At 40.4% G+C, this 11,314-nt stretch overlaps 1 long non-coding RNA gene and 1 pseudogene across 1 annotated transcript; both read right to left on the bottom strand.

The window, feature by feature from the left end:
* The window catches only part of LOC111959652 (FERM, ARHGEF and pleckstrin domain-containing protein 1-like), a 146,215-nt pseudogene that overhangs the window by 34,664 nt on the left and 100,237 nt on the right, over positions 1 to 11,314 (bottom strand).
* LOC139023806 (uncharacterized) lies at positions 6,870 to 11,153 on the bottom strand. The gene is made up of 3 exons (XR_011475012.1): positions 7,310 to 11,153; positions 6,960 to 7,012; positions 6,870 to 6,897 (listed from the first exon to the last, which is right to left on the bottom strand). It is a non-coding gene; the product is annotated as an uncharacterized lncRNA (long non-coding RNA).

Here is an 11,314-nt window from a genome sequence, read left to right as displayed (position 1 = left end):
CGTCTGTAATTTTTATCATAGTACACTTCAACTATGAGAGACGGAATCTAAAACAAAAATCAGAAAATCACATTGTATGATTTTTAAGTAATTAATTTGCATCCAAAACTGCCATGAAAAAGCCAGACTACAGTTTGCAACTGCACATTGGGAAAAAGATGGTACCTTTTTGAGAAATGTCCTCTGGTCTGATGAACCAAAATAGAACTGTTTGGCCATAATTACCATCGTTATGTTTGGAGGGGAAAAGGGGGAGTGTCATGACTCCGCCGAAAGTACCAAATATTAAGTTCTGCTTTTCTGATGTATCAAATACTTATGTCATGCAATAAAATGCTAATTAATTACTTAAAAATCATACAATGTGATTTTCGGGATTTTTGTTTTAGATTCCGTCTCTCACAGTTGAAGTGTACCTATGATAAAAATTACAGACCTCTACATGCTTTTTAAGTAGGAAAATCTGCAAAATCGGCAGTGTATCAAATACTTGTTCTCCCCACTGTATATATATGAGAGAGAGATAGAGCGAGCAGAATAATCTATCTGGTGATGGGTCCTTACCACAGTCACCACCTCCAAGTCCTTCAGATAGGTCCTCTCTGTGGTCAGCAGCTCCTTGGCGATAAAGTAGGCCTTGTCGGTAGGGAACCTCTGTGAAGGAAAGAGGACAGACTCTTTTAACTGTGCAGAGACAACACTACTAACACAGTAAGCTGGAGACTGTGTCATGGGGCATTTTCCACATTTTGAATAATCAATTCCAGTGTTAGACATGTAGCCCAGATACATCAGACTTGGTACAGGGTACACAGCACTCGTCCCTGTGGAGAGTTATTTAGGTAATCTCGGTCCTCTGCTATTTTAGGTATGTATATGTGACTGGAGCCTCTTTGAAGCTGGTGATGGTAATTGGAGATTTAAAATCACAATCACACAGCAACTAGCACATCAATGCCTTTCTAGCTGTAATCATGTTACATTGGGCCCTCTCTGGACCACAAACCTTCCTCCGAACCTCATCTTCATCGTCGGTGCGCACACTGCCAGCGTCGTTGAGCAAGGGACTGGTGAGGGGAGAGGGCTGCCGAACGTCCGGACTGTGACCACAGAGTTCGACCGGCATCTGACCGTTGACAACGCCATGGGAGTTAACGGAGAAGGCGGAGGGATGAGGGCTGTTGGACACCACCCCTGTTGACGGAATGGAGAGGGGGAAGAGAAAGAGAGTCAGCTGAAGAAGTTAAATTAAACCCATAAATATCTGCAACATGATTCATGTCTCTAATATCCAGACAGCTCTAATGCTCTTCTCTCTCTCTCTAATATCCAGACAGCTCTAATGCTCTTCTCTCTCTCTAATATCCAGACAGCATCTAGTGGGCATCTTCTCTCTCTCTGAAATCCAAGACAGCTCTAATGGCTCTTCTCTTCTCTAATATTCCAGACAGCGTCTTAATGCTCCTGCTCTCTCTCTAATATCAGACAGCTTAATGCTCTTCTCCTCTCTAATATCCAGACAGCTTCTAATTGCTCTCTCTCTCTCTCTTAATATCAGCAGATCTCTAATGCTGCTTCTCTCTCTAATATCCAGACAGAGCCTTAATGTCTTCTCTCTCTCTCTATATTCCAGACAGCTCTAATGCTCTTCTCTCTCTCTCTAATATCCAGACAGCTCTAATGCTCTTCTCGCTGCTAATATCAGACAGCTCTAATGCTCTTTCTCTCTCTAATATGCCGACCTCTAGATGCTCTTCTCTCTTCTAATATCCAGACAGCTCTAATGCTCTCTCTCTCATCTCTATGTCCAGCACAGCTCTAATGCTCTTCTCTACATCAATGTTCCACACAGCTCTAATGCTCTTTCTCTTCTCTATATCCAGACATCTCTATAGCATCTCACTCGTCTACGCATATCCAGAACAGCTCTAATGCTGCTTCTCTCTCTAATGCACCATGAAGCAGCGTTCTAATGTCTTCTCTCTCATCGCTAATGTCCACACAGCTCTAAAAATGACTCGTTCTTCTCTCTCTAAGGTCTTCCAGTACATCTCTAATCGTCTCTCTTCTAATCAGTCTCTAAGGCCTATCCTTAAAACGAGAACAGTTCGTAATGTCCCCTTTCTCTCTCTAGAGTCCAGACCAGCTCTAATGCCTCTGTCTCTCTTCTAATATCCAGACAGCTTAATGCTCTCGTTCTCTGCTAATATCCAGACATGCTCTAATGCCTCTTCTCTCTCTAATATCCAGACCTCTCTAATGCTCTTCTCTCTCTAATAGCCAGACATCTCTAATGCTTCTTCTTCTCTCTAATATCAGAACAGCTCTAATACCTCTTCTCTCTCTAATATCCGAACATCTTACTTCTACTTCTAACTCATCAGTATAGAGTCCAGACATGTACAATGTCTCGTTTGACTGAATCTCGCAAGAGCGCCAATGTCCTACTCTACTAATCAGTCAGACGATCTTATAGCCTATTAGGAGACTACCCAGCTCCACCCTATAACCAGACAGGCTTAATGTGAAAGGGGCGGATCACCTTAATATCCAGACATCTTCAGTCCTCTTTACCAATATCCAAGAATTGAACTGCTCTTCTCTCTGCAATATTCAGACAGTTAATTGCTCCTTTCTCTCTCAATATCCAGACATCTCTAATGCTCTTCTCTCTCTAGTATCCAGACAGCTCTAATTGCTCTTCTCTCTCTCTAATATCCAGACATTTAATGCTCTTCTCTCTCTAATATCCAGAAGCATCTCTAATGCTCTTCTCTCAATCTCTAATCCAGACACTCTAATGCTCTTCTCTCTCTCTAATATCCAGACAGGCTCTAATGCTCTTGCTCTCTTCTAATATCCAGACATCTCTTAATGGACTCTTCTCTCTCTAATATCCAGACATCTCTAATGCTCTTCTCTCTATCATCTCGGTTAATATCAGACATCTCTAATGCTTCTTCTCTCTCTCTAATATCCAGACAGTCTCTTAATGTCCTCTCTCTCTGCTCTAATGTCCAGACAGCTCTATATGTCTCTCTCTCTCTCTAATATCCAGACAGCTCTAATGCTCTTCTCTCTCTAAATATCCCAGACATCTCTAATGCTCTTCTCTCTCTAATATCCAGGACAAGCTCTAATGCTCTTGCTCTCCCTTCTCTATATCCAGGACAGCTCTTAATGCTCTTCTCTCTCTAATTCAGCAGCTACTATGGCTTCTCATGGACACTACATGCTTTCTCTCTCTAATGTTCCAGACAGCTCTATGACACAATCTTCTCTACTGTTCTAAAGTATCCAGGAGGACCAGCTCTAACATTGTGCTCTATCTCGCTGCTCTAATATCAGACAGCAATCGGGGTAATGCTCTTCTCTCTCTAATATCCAGACATCTCTAATGCTCTTCTCTCTCTAATATCCAGACAGCTCTAATGCTCTTCTCTCTCTCTAAGGTCCAGACAGCTCTAATGCTCTTCTCTCTCTAATGTCCAGACATCTCTAATGCTCTTCTCTCTCCCTCTAATATCCAGACATCTCTAATGCTCTTCTCTCTCTAATGTCCAGACAGCTCTAAGGCTCTCTCTCTAATGTCGAGACAGTTCTAATGCTCTTCTCTCTCTAATGTCCAGACAGCTCTAAGGCTCTTCCCTCTCGCTCTAATGTCTGGGATTTCAGCATGATAGATCAGCTGTTGGGTTGAATACAGTATTATGACTGAGTAGAATCGCTTACCTAAATCCCCTACACTGCCACCATGTTCACTAGGATGTTAACTAGGATGTTCACTAGGATGTTCACTAGGGAAACTTGATTGCATACTTGCCCACCACTGTCTCCTGTCCTCTGATAGCACCACGTTGGCATGAACAAAACAATGAATTAACCAGCAACATCTCTGGTGAACGTCTGATCCTACAGTTCTACACACTAGGATGGAGGAGACAGCCGTGACAAGCAGCACGGAATACCACACACAGCCACGAGACACAAATGAGTCTATAGAACACACTATACATACAGATATATAACAGAGCTATGCTACATCTACAACATCACAGGAGGATGGGAGGGGACTAGCATCTAGAATGACAACGAGACAATGTCGGGGGTCATTATAAAAGAAGATTCTGGACTCCCAATTCATAAAGGTCAACTTTATTGTCACTAGTGTACAACTGTATACAATGTTAAAAAGTGTAAAAAGTCTCTGGGAAAGAGAAAAGGTGGTAAAATGGGTATCAGAGCCCAGTGAGTGTCAAAAAGAACCTGAAGACGCGACCGTAGTATTCAACGTGTTATGGATGGAGACTGTAGTACTCAACATGTTATGGATGGAGACTGTAGTATTCAATGTGTTATGGATGGAGACTGTAGTATTCAACGTGTTATGGATGGAGACTGTAGTATTCAACTGTTCTATGATGGAGACTTTAAGATATTCCAACGAATCATTATGGATGAACTGTATATGTATCATACGTTGTTTTGGATTGGTGACTTGTTAGTATCTATCACCGCTGAAGTGGTGGCCATATTCCAACGTGTTAATGGCATGGAGACAAAGTATGACGTATTCACCACGTGCTTATGCAGGGATGTGGAGACTGTAGTATTCAACTGTGTTATGGATGAGACTGTAGGTATTCAACGGTGTTATGGAGGAGACTGTAGATTCACTGTGAGAATGGAGACGTGTAGTACTTCAAACCTGTTTATGGACTCGGCAGGACGTGTAGTTATTCAAACGTTTATGCGATGGAGAGACTGTAGTATATGCAATCTGTTATGGATGGAGACGTAGTAATTCAAGTGTACTGGATAGAGAGACTTAGTATTTCAACGTGTTATGGTATGGGAGACTGTAGTAGTTTCAACGTGTTATGCGAATGGAGGACTGTAGTTTTCAACGTGTATGGATGCGGAGATTGTAGTCATTCCAACGTGTTAGGATGGAGACCTGCTAGTATTCAAACGTTTTATGGATGGAGACAGTAGTATATTCAACGTGTTATGGATGGAGAGCTGCTAGTATGCACAACGTGTTTATCTCGAAGAATGTATGTAGCTGACGTGAGTTGAGCTGTAAAAGAAGTGATGAGAGAGAGTGAGAGAATAGAAAACGTGTGATCTACCCTAACCCAGATCACACCCTATGTAGAATGTTTTTAATTACGAGACTAGCCATATTCTGGGACCTAGTCTAACCCCAGTAAGGTGTCACAAGCACAAAGTGCTAAGATAGTACCACAGAATAATTTCTTTATATCCATAATCGTTACTAAATGAATATTACTTCACCCCTTTAGTGTTATACTTTTATTTTAAACATATTGGACTGACTTTATTAGCTCCCATTGATTACTACTGGTTATTACTTGCCAATCATTTCTCTAGCTGTGTACCTCCGTTAGGGGGTACGTGTCATGTCTATACTTGACTGTTGTAAAATACATACTAGTTATTACTATCAATTATCTACGAAAACAGTATATAAATACTCTATGTATTACCCTACCTCTTTTATTTACTCCCATCTATTAACTACTGTTTCATTACTCTCCACTATTACTAGCTGGTTATTACTCCGATTATTATTAACTGTTATACTCCATTATTACTACCTGTTATTACTTTCATTATTACTACTTTTATACCTCATTATAATACATACTGTTATACTCCATTATTACACTGTTATACCTCCCATTATTATTACGGTTATTACTCCATTATAATCTACGCCTACCATACCCACTCCCATTATACGTACTGTTATTTACTTCAATTAGTTACTCTCTACTCCCACTGTATTACTTACTGTCTATTACTCCTAGTTGTTACTACTTTTCGTTATAATACTTCATTGGTACTACTGTAATATAACTCCAATTATTACTACTGTTACTCCCTACTCCAATTTGAAGTTACTACTGGTATCTACTCCCATCTCACCTCACCTACTCGTCCTACTTCACATCCATTATTACTACTGTTATTACTTCATTGCTTCTAGCTTACATCCATCTCTACTACCTGTCCTAATTACTACCACTTATTTACTTACATGTCCCTATTAACATCCATTTAGTTACACTGTTATTTACTTCACCTAATCCGTTACAACTGTATTAGCGTCCAATGGTATTACTACCTTTGATTACTCCCTTTAGTTTACCTACGGGTTATTACTCCATTGTCCATTACCTACACTGTCATCACATCAACATCTCTATTTCACCCACCCTGGCTGTACCTTACTCCATTATATACCTATCTGTTAGGCTGACTTCATTGTATTTACTACTTATTATCCCACAATATGTTACTAGCGTTATTACTCCATTTATTACTAACTTGTTATATACTCCATTATTACTACTGTAATTATCGTTACTACTTTTATTACTCCCACACTTTATTACTCCCATACTAGCGTTAACTCATTACTCTACGTATTACTCCATTACACTGTTATTCTATATACACTTAACTTCATCTATCACATTACCCCATTAATTAGCTACTTGTTAGTACCTCCATTGATTACTCGGTTACTTACTCCCCATTTACTTACTTATACTATATTTACTACTGTATATTACTCGATTATCTACTTAACTCAGTTATTACTCGGCTTATTACCCATTATATTACTACGGATTACTCCATTATTACTACTGTTATTACTCATATTACTACTATTTAATCCATATTCTCTGTATTACTCTATGTACCTCCTATTACTACGTTTATTACTCCTATTAGTTACTACTGTTATTACTCCATTGTACATACTGTTATTACTCCATTATTTACTACGTGATTATTACTTCCCATTATACTACTGTTATTACTCCCAATTGTATTACTTACTGTTATTACTCCATTATTACTCCACTTTATTACCCTCATTTTATACTACTGTTTATTATCTCCATATTACTTCACATTATTATTACTTTATTACTCCATTATATTACATGTTATTACTCCATTATTACTACTGTTATTACTTACATTGTGACTCTATGCTTGTTTACTCCTTATACTACTGTTATTACTCCATTATTCTACTGTTATTACTCCATTATTACTTACTTTATTACTTGCATTTTACTTCATTGTTACTTACTTGATACATACTTCATTACTCCATTATTACTACTGTTATACTCCCTTATATTACTTTATTACTCCATTATTACTACTGTTATACTTCATTGTTACTACTGTTATTATCCATTATTACTACTGTATATTACTCCATTACTTACTACTGTTATTACTCATTATTAACTACTGTTATTACTCCTATTATTACTACTGTTATTACTCCATTATTACTACTGTTATTTACTCCATTATTAGTACCGTTATTACTCCATTATTGCTTACTGGGTATTACTTTTATAATACATTATCACTGTGCAGTGATGTCTGCCTGCCACTGTCTTGTCTGTCTTGTGAGTAGATGTCTGCCTGCTTACTGTCTTGGTCGTGCGTGTGAGTGGATGTTCTGCCTGCTCCGGTCTTGTCTTGTTGAGTGGATGTCTGCCTGCCCCCGGTCTTGTCTGCTGTGAGTGATGTCTGCCTGCCACTGTCTTGTCTGTTGTGAGTGATGTCTACCTGCTCCGGTCTTGTCTGCTGTGAGTGATGTCTGCCTGCTCCGGTCTTGTCTGTTGTGAGTGTGGTCTGAACGGGTGAAATGTTAAAGTAGGTAGCAGTGAGAGAGTGAGGTGAGGGTACATACAGTACATAGTGTAACATCCAGAAAGCATGAACACCCCTGCCTGAGCCCTGGGTTAGCCTCTTGGACATGGGTTAGCCTCTTGGACATGGGTTAGCCTCCTGGACATGGGTTAGCCTCTTGGACATGGGTTAGCCTCTTGGACATGGGTTAGCCTCTTGGACATGGGTTAGCCTCTTGGACATGGGTTAGCCTCTTGGACATGCAATGGAACCAAGCCCGGCCCACATGGTGACACCAGCAGTTAAGACTAGCTCACACAAGCCCGGCCTATAGACACATGAGTTTAAGACTAGCTCACAGTGTATTACGATACACTGAGTGTACAAAACATTAAGGACACCTGCTCTGACCAGGTCAATCTAGGTTGAACGCTATGATTCCTTATTGATGTCACTTATTCAATCCTTTTCAATCAGTGTAGTTGAAGGGGGAGGAGACAGGATTTTTTAAGCCTTGAGACAATTGAGACATGGATTGTGTATGCGTGCCTTTCAGAGGGTGAATGGGCAAGACAAAACATTTAAGTGCCTTTGAACAGGGTATGGTAGTAGATGCCAGGTGCACCGTTTTTTGTCAAGAACTGCAACGCTGTTGTGTTTTTCACACTCAACAGTTTCCCGTGTGTATCAAGAACGGTCCACCACCCAAAGGACATCCAGCCAATTTAACACAACTGCGGGAAACATTGGAGTCAACATGGGCCAGCATCCCTGTGGAACACTTTTGACACCTTGTAGAGTCCATGTCCCGATGAATTGAGTCTATTCTGAGGGCACCCGGGTGGTGGGTCCAACTCAATATGAGGACGGTGTTCCTAATGTTTCGTATACTCAGTGTAAGAGTGGCAGGTAGCCTAGTGGTTAGAGCATTGGGCCAGTAACCGAAAGCTTACTAAATCGAATTCCCGAACTGACAAGGTATAAATCTGTTTTTTCTGCCCCTGAACAAGGCAGTTAACCCACTGTTCCTAGGCCGTCATTGTAAATAAGAATTTGTTCTTAACTGACTTGCCTAGTTAAATAAAGGTTAAACAAAAATTAGGTTTAGTCAATTATTTAGCATTCAATACAAATCCACAAATATCAGCTGTGTACAACAGCCCAACATCACAGAGCCACAAGACAGTGCTTGGTATGTCTGACTAGGTGCTCTTTTCCTCCAGTGATCCAGTAACCAACAGTTAAGTACCCTCATACTGTCCCCCCACGCTACCTGGAAGGCCGCAATTCATTGAGTAAAAACAACATTGAGTGACACTCAATAATTGTGTTATTATTTGCAGTTTATATTAATTTAGGACCAAGTTAATTAATAAAAAAACAATATCATAAAATGACTCAACAGATAATAAATAGTATACGGTGCATTCGGAAAGTATTCAGACCCCCTTCCTTTTTCCACACTTTGTTTCGTTACAGCCTTACTCTAAAATTGATTAAATAAATAAAACATCTCATTAATCTACACACAATATCCCATGATGACAAAGTGAAAACAGGTTTTTAGAAATGTTTGCAAATTTCTACAAAATAAAACCAGAAAACCTTATTTACATAAGTATTCAGACCCTTTGCTATGAGACTCAAAATTGAGCTCAGGTGCATCCTGTTTCCATTGATCATCCTTGAGATGTTTCTACAACTTGATTGGAGTCCACCTGTGGTAAATTCAATTGATTGGACATGATTTGGAAATGCACACACCTGTCTATATAAAGGTCCCACAGTTGACAGTACATGTCAGAGCAAAAACCAAACCATGATGTCGAAGGAATTGTCTGTAGAGCTCCGAGACAGGATTGTGTTGAGGCACAGATCTGGGGAAGGGCACAAAAAATGTCTGCAGCACTGAAGTTCCACAAGAACACAGTGGCCTCCATCATTCTTAAATGGAATATGAGACCAAGATGGAGATGAGAAAAACGTCCAGGACAACCATATCTGCAGCACTCCACTAATCAGGCCTTTATGGTAGAGTGGCAAGACGGAAGCCACTCCTCAGTAAAAGGCACATGACAGTCCGCTTGGAGTTTGCCAAAAGGCACCTAAAGGACTCAGACCAAGGTGGTGGCAGCATCATGCTGTGGGGATGTTTTTCAGCGGTAGGCACTGTGAGACTAGTCAGGATCGAGGGAAAGATGAACGGAGCAAAGTACTGAGAGATCATTGATGAAAACCTGCTCCAGAGCGCTCAGGACCTCAGACTTGGGTGAAGGTTCACCTTCCAACAGGACAACGACCCTAAGCACACAGCCAAGACAACGCAGTAGTGGCTTCGGGACAAGTCTCTGAATGTCCTTGAGTGGCCCAGCCAGAGACCGGACTTGAACCCAATCAAACATCTCTGGAGAGACCTGAAAATAGCTGTGCAGCGACGCTCCCCATCCAACCTGACAGAGCTTGAGAGGATCTGCAGAGAAGAATGTGAGAAATCCCCTAATACAAATATGCCAAGCTTGTAGCGTCATACTCGGGGCAACAGGTAGCCTAGTGGTTAGAACGTTAGGCCAGTAACGGAAAGATTGCTCGATTGAATCCCCGAGCTGACAAGGTAAACATCTGTTGTTCTGCCCCCGAACAAGGCAGTTAACCCACTGTTCTTAGGCCGGCATTGTAAATAAGAATTTGTTCTTAAAACCGTTTCTCAATAGGGGGGCGCTATTTTCACTTTGTAAAAAATCGTGCCCAAATTAAACTGCCTCGTACTCAATTCTTGCTCGTACAATATGCATATTATTATTACTATTGGATAGAAAACACTCTCTAGTTTCTAAAACCGTTTGAATTATATCTGTGAGTAAAACAGAACTCATTTTGCAGCAAACTTCCATACAGGAAGTGAAAAATCTGAAATCGGGGCTCTGTTCCAGGGCCAACCTATTAATTTGCCTGAAATCTATGGATCTACATGCACTGCATACGCCTTCCACTAGATGTCAARAGGCAGTGAGAGGTGGAATGGGGTGTCTAGCTTGATCTGAGGCCGAACAAGAGCTTTTGGAATGACGTGTCTGGAATTTTCATTGTCTTGGAAGGCGCGAGAAGGAACCCCAGGTTGCGTTCTGAAAAGCTTTCGGTATACACGTTAGATATCTCCGGCTCTGATTTTATTTGATATATGTGACAAAAACATCATAAAGTAGTTATTTTAAACCGAGTTATATCAGTTTATTGAACGTTTATTGCGATTTTCGGCATTTTCTTTTCTTTGCGTTATGTGAAGTTGGGCACGTTTGCGCCACATGGCTAGCTTTGGTTGCTAATTCGACAGGAGAAGAGGACATTCTACAACCAAACAACGATTATTCTGGACAAAGGACAACTTGTACAACATTCTGATGGAAGCTCATCAAAAGTAGGAACCATTTATGATGTTATTTCGTATTTCTGTTGAAAATGTTTAGTCATATTTTGCCCGCCCTTATTATTGGGCGCTGTCTCGATATAACGTAAGCTGTATGTCGTACTAAAGTTATTAAAAAAAATCTAACACAGCGGTTGCATTAAAGAACTAGTGTATCTTTCATTTGCCTGTACAACATGTAATTTTTAGTAAAGATTATGA

This window comes from Salvelinus sp. IW2-2015, linkage group LG36 (assembly GCF_002910315.2).
Source record: "Salvelinus sp. IW2-2015 linkage group LG36, ASM291031v2, whole genome shotgun sequence".
Classification (NCBI taxonomy): domain Eukaryota; kingdom Metazoa; phylum Chordata; class Actinopteri; order Salmoniformes; family Salmonidae; genus Salvelinus; species Salvelinus sp. IW2-2015.
This window is presented reverse-complemented; position numbering and strand designations above follow the sequence as displayed.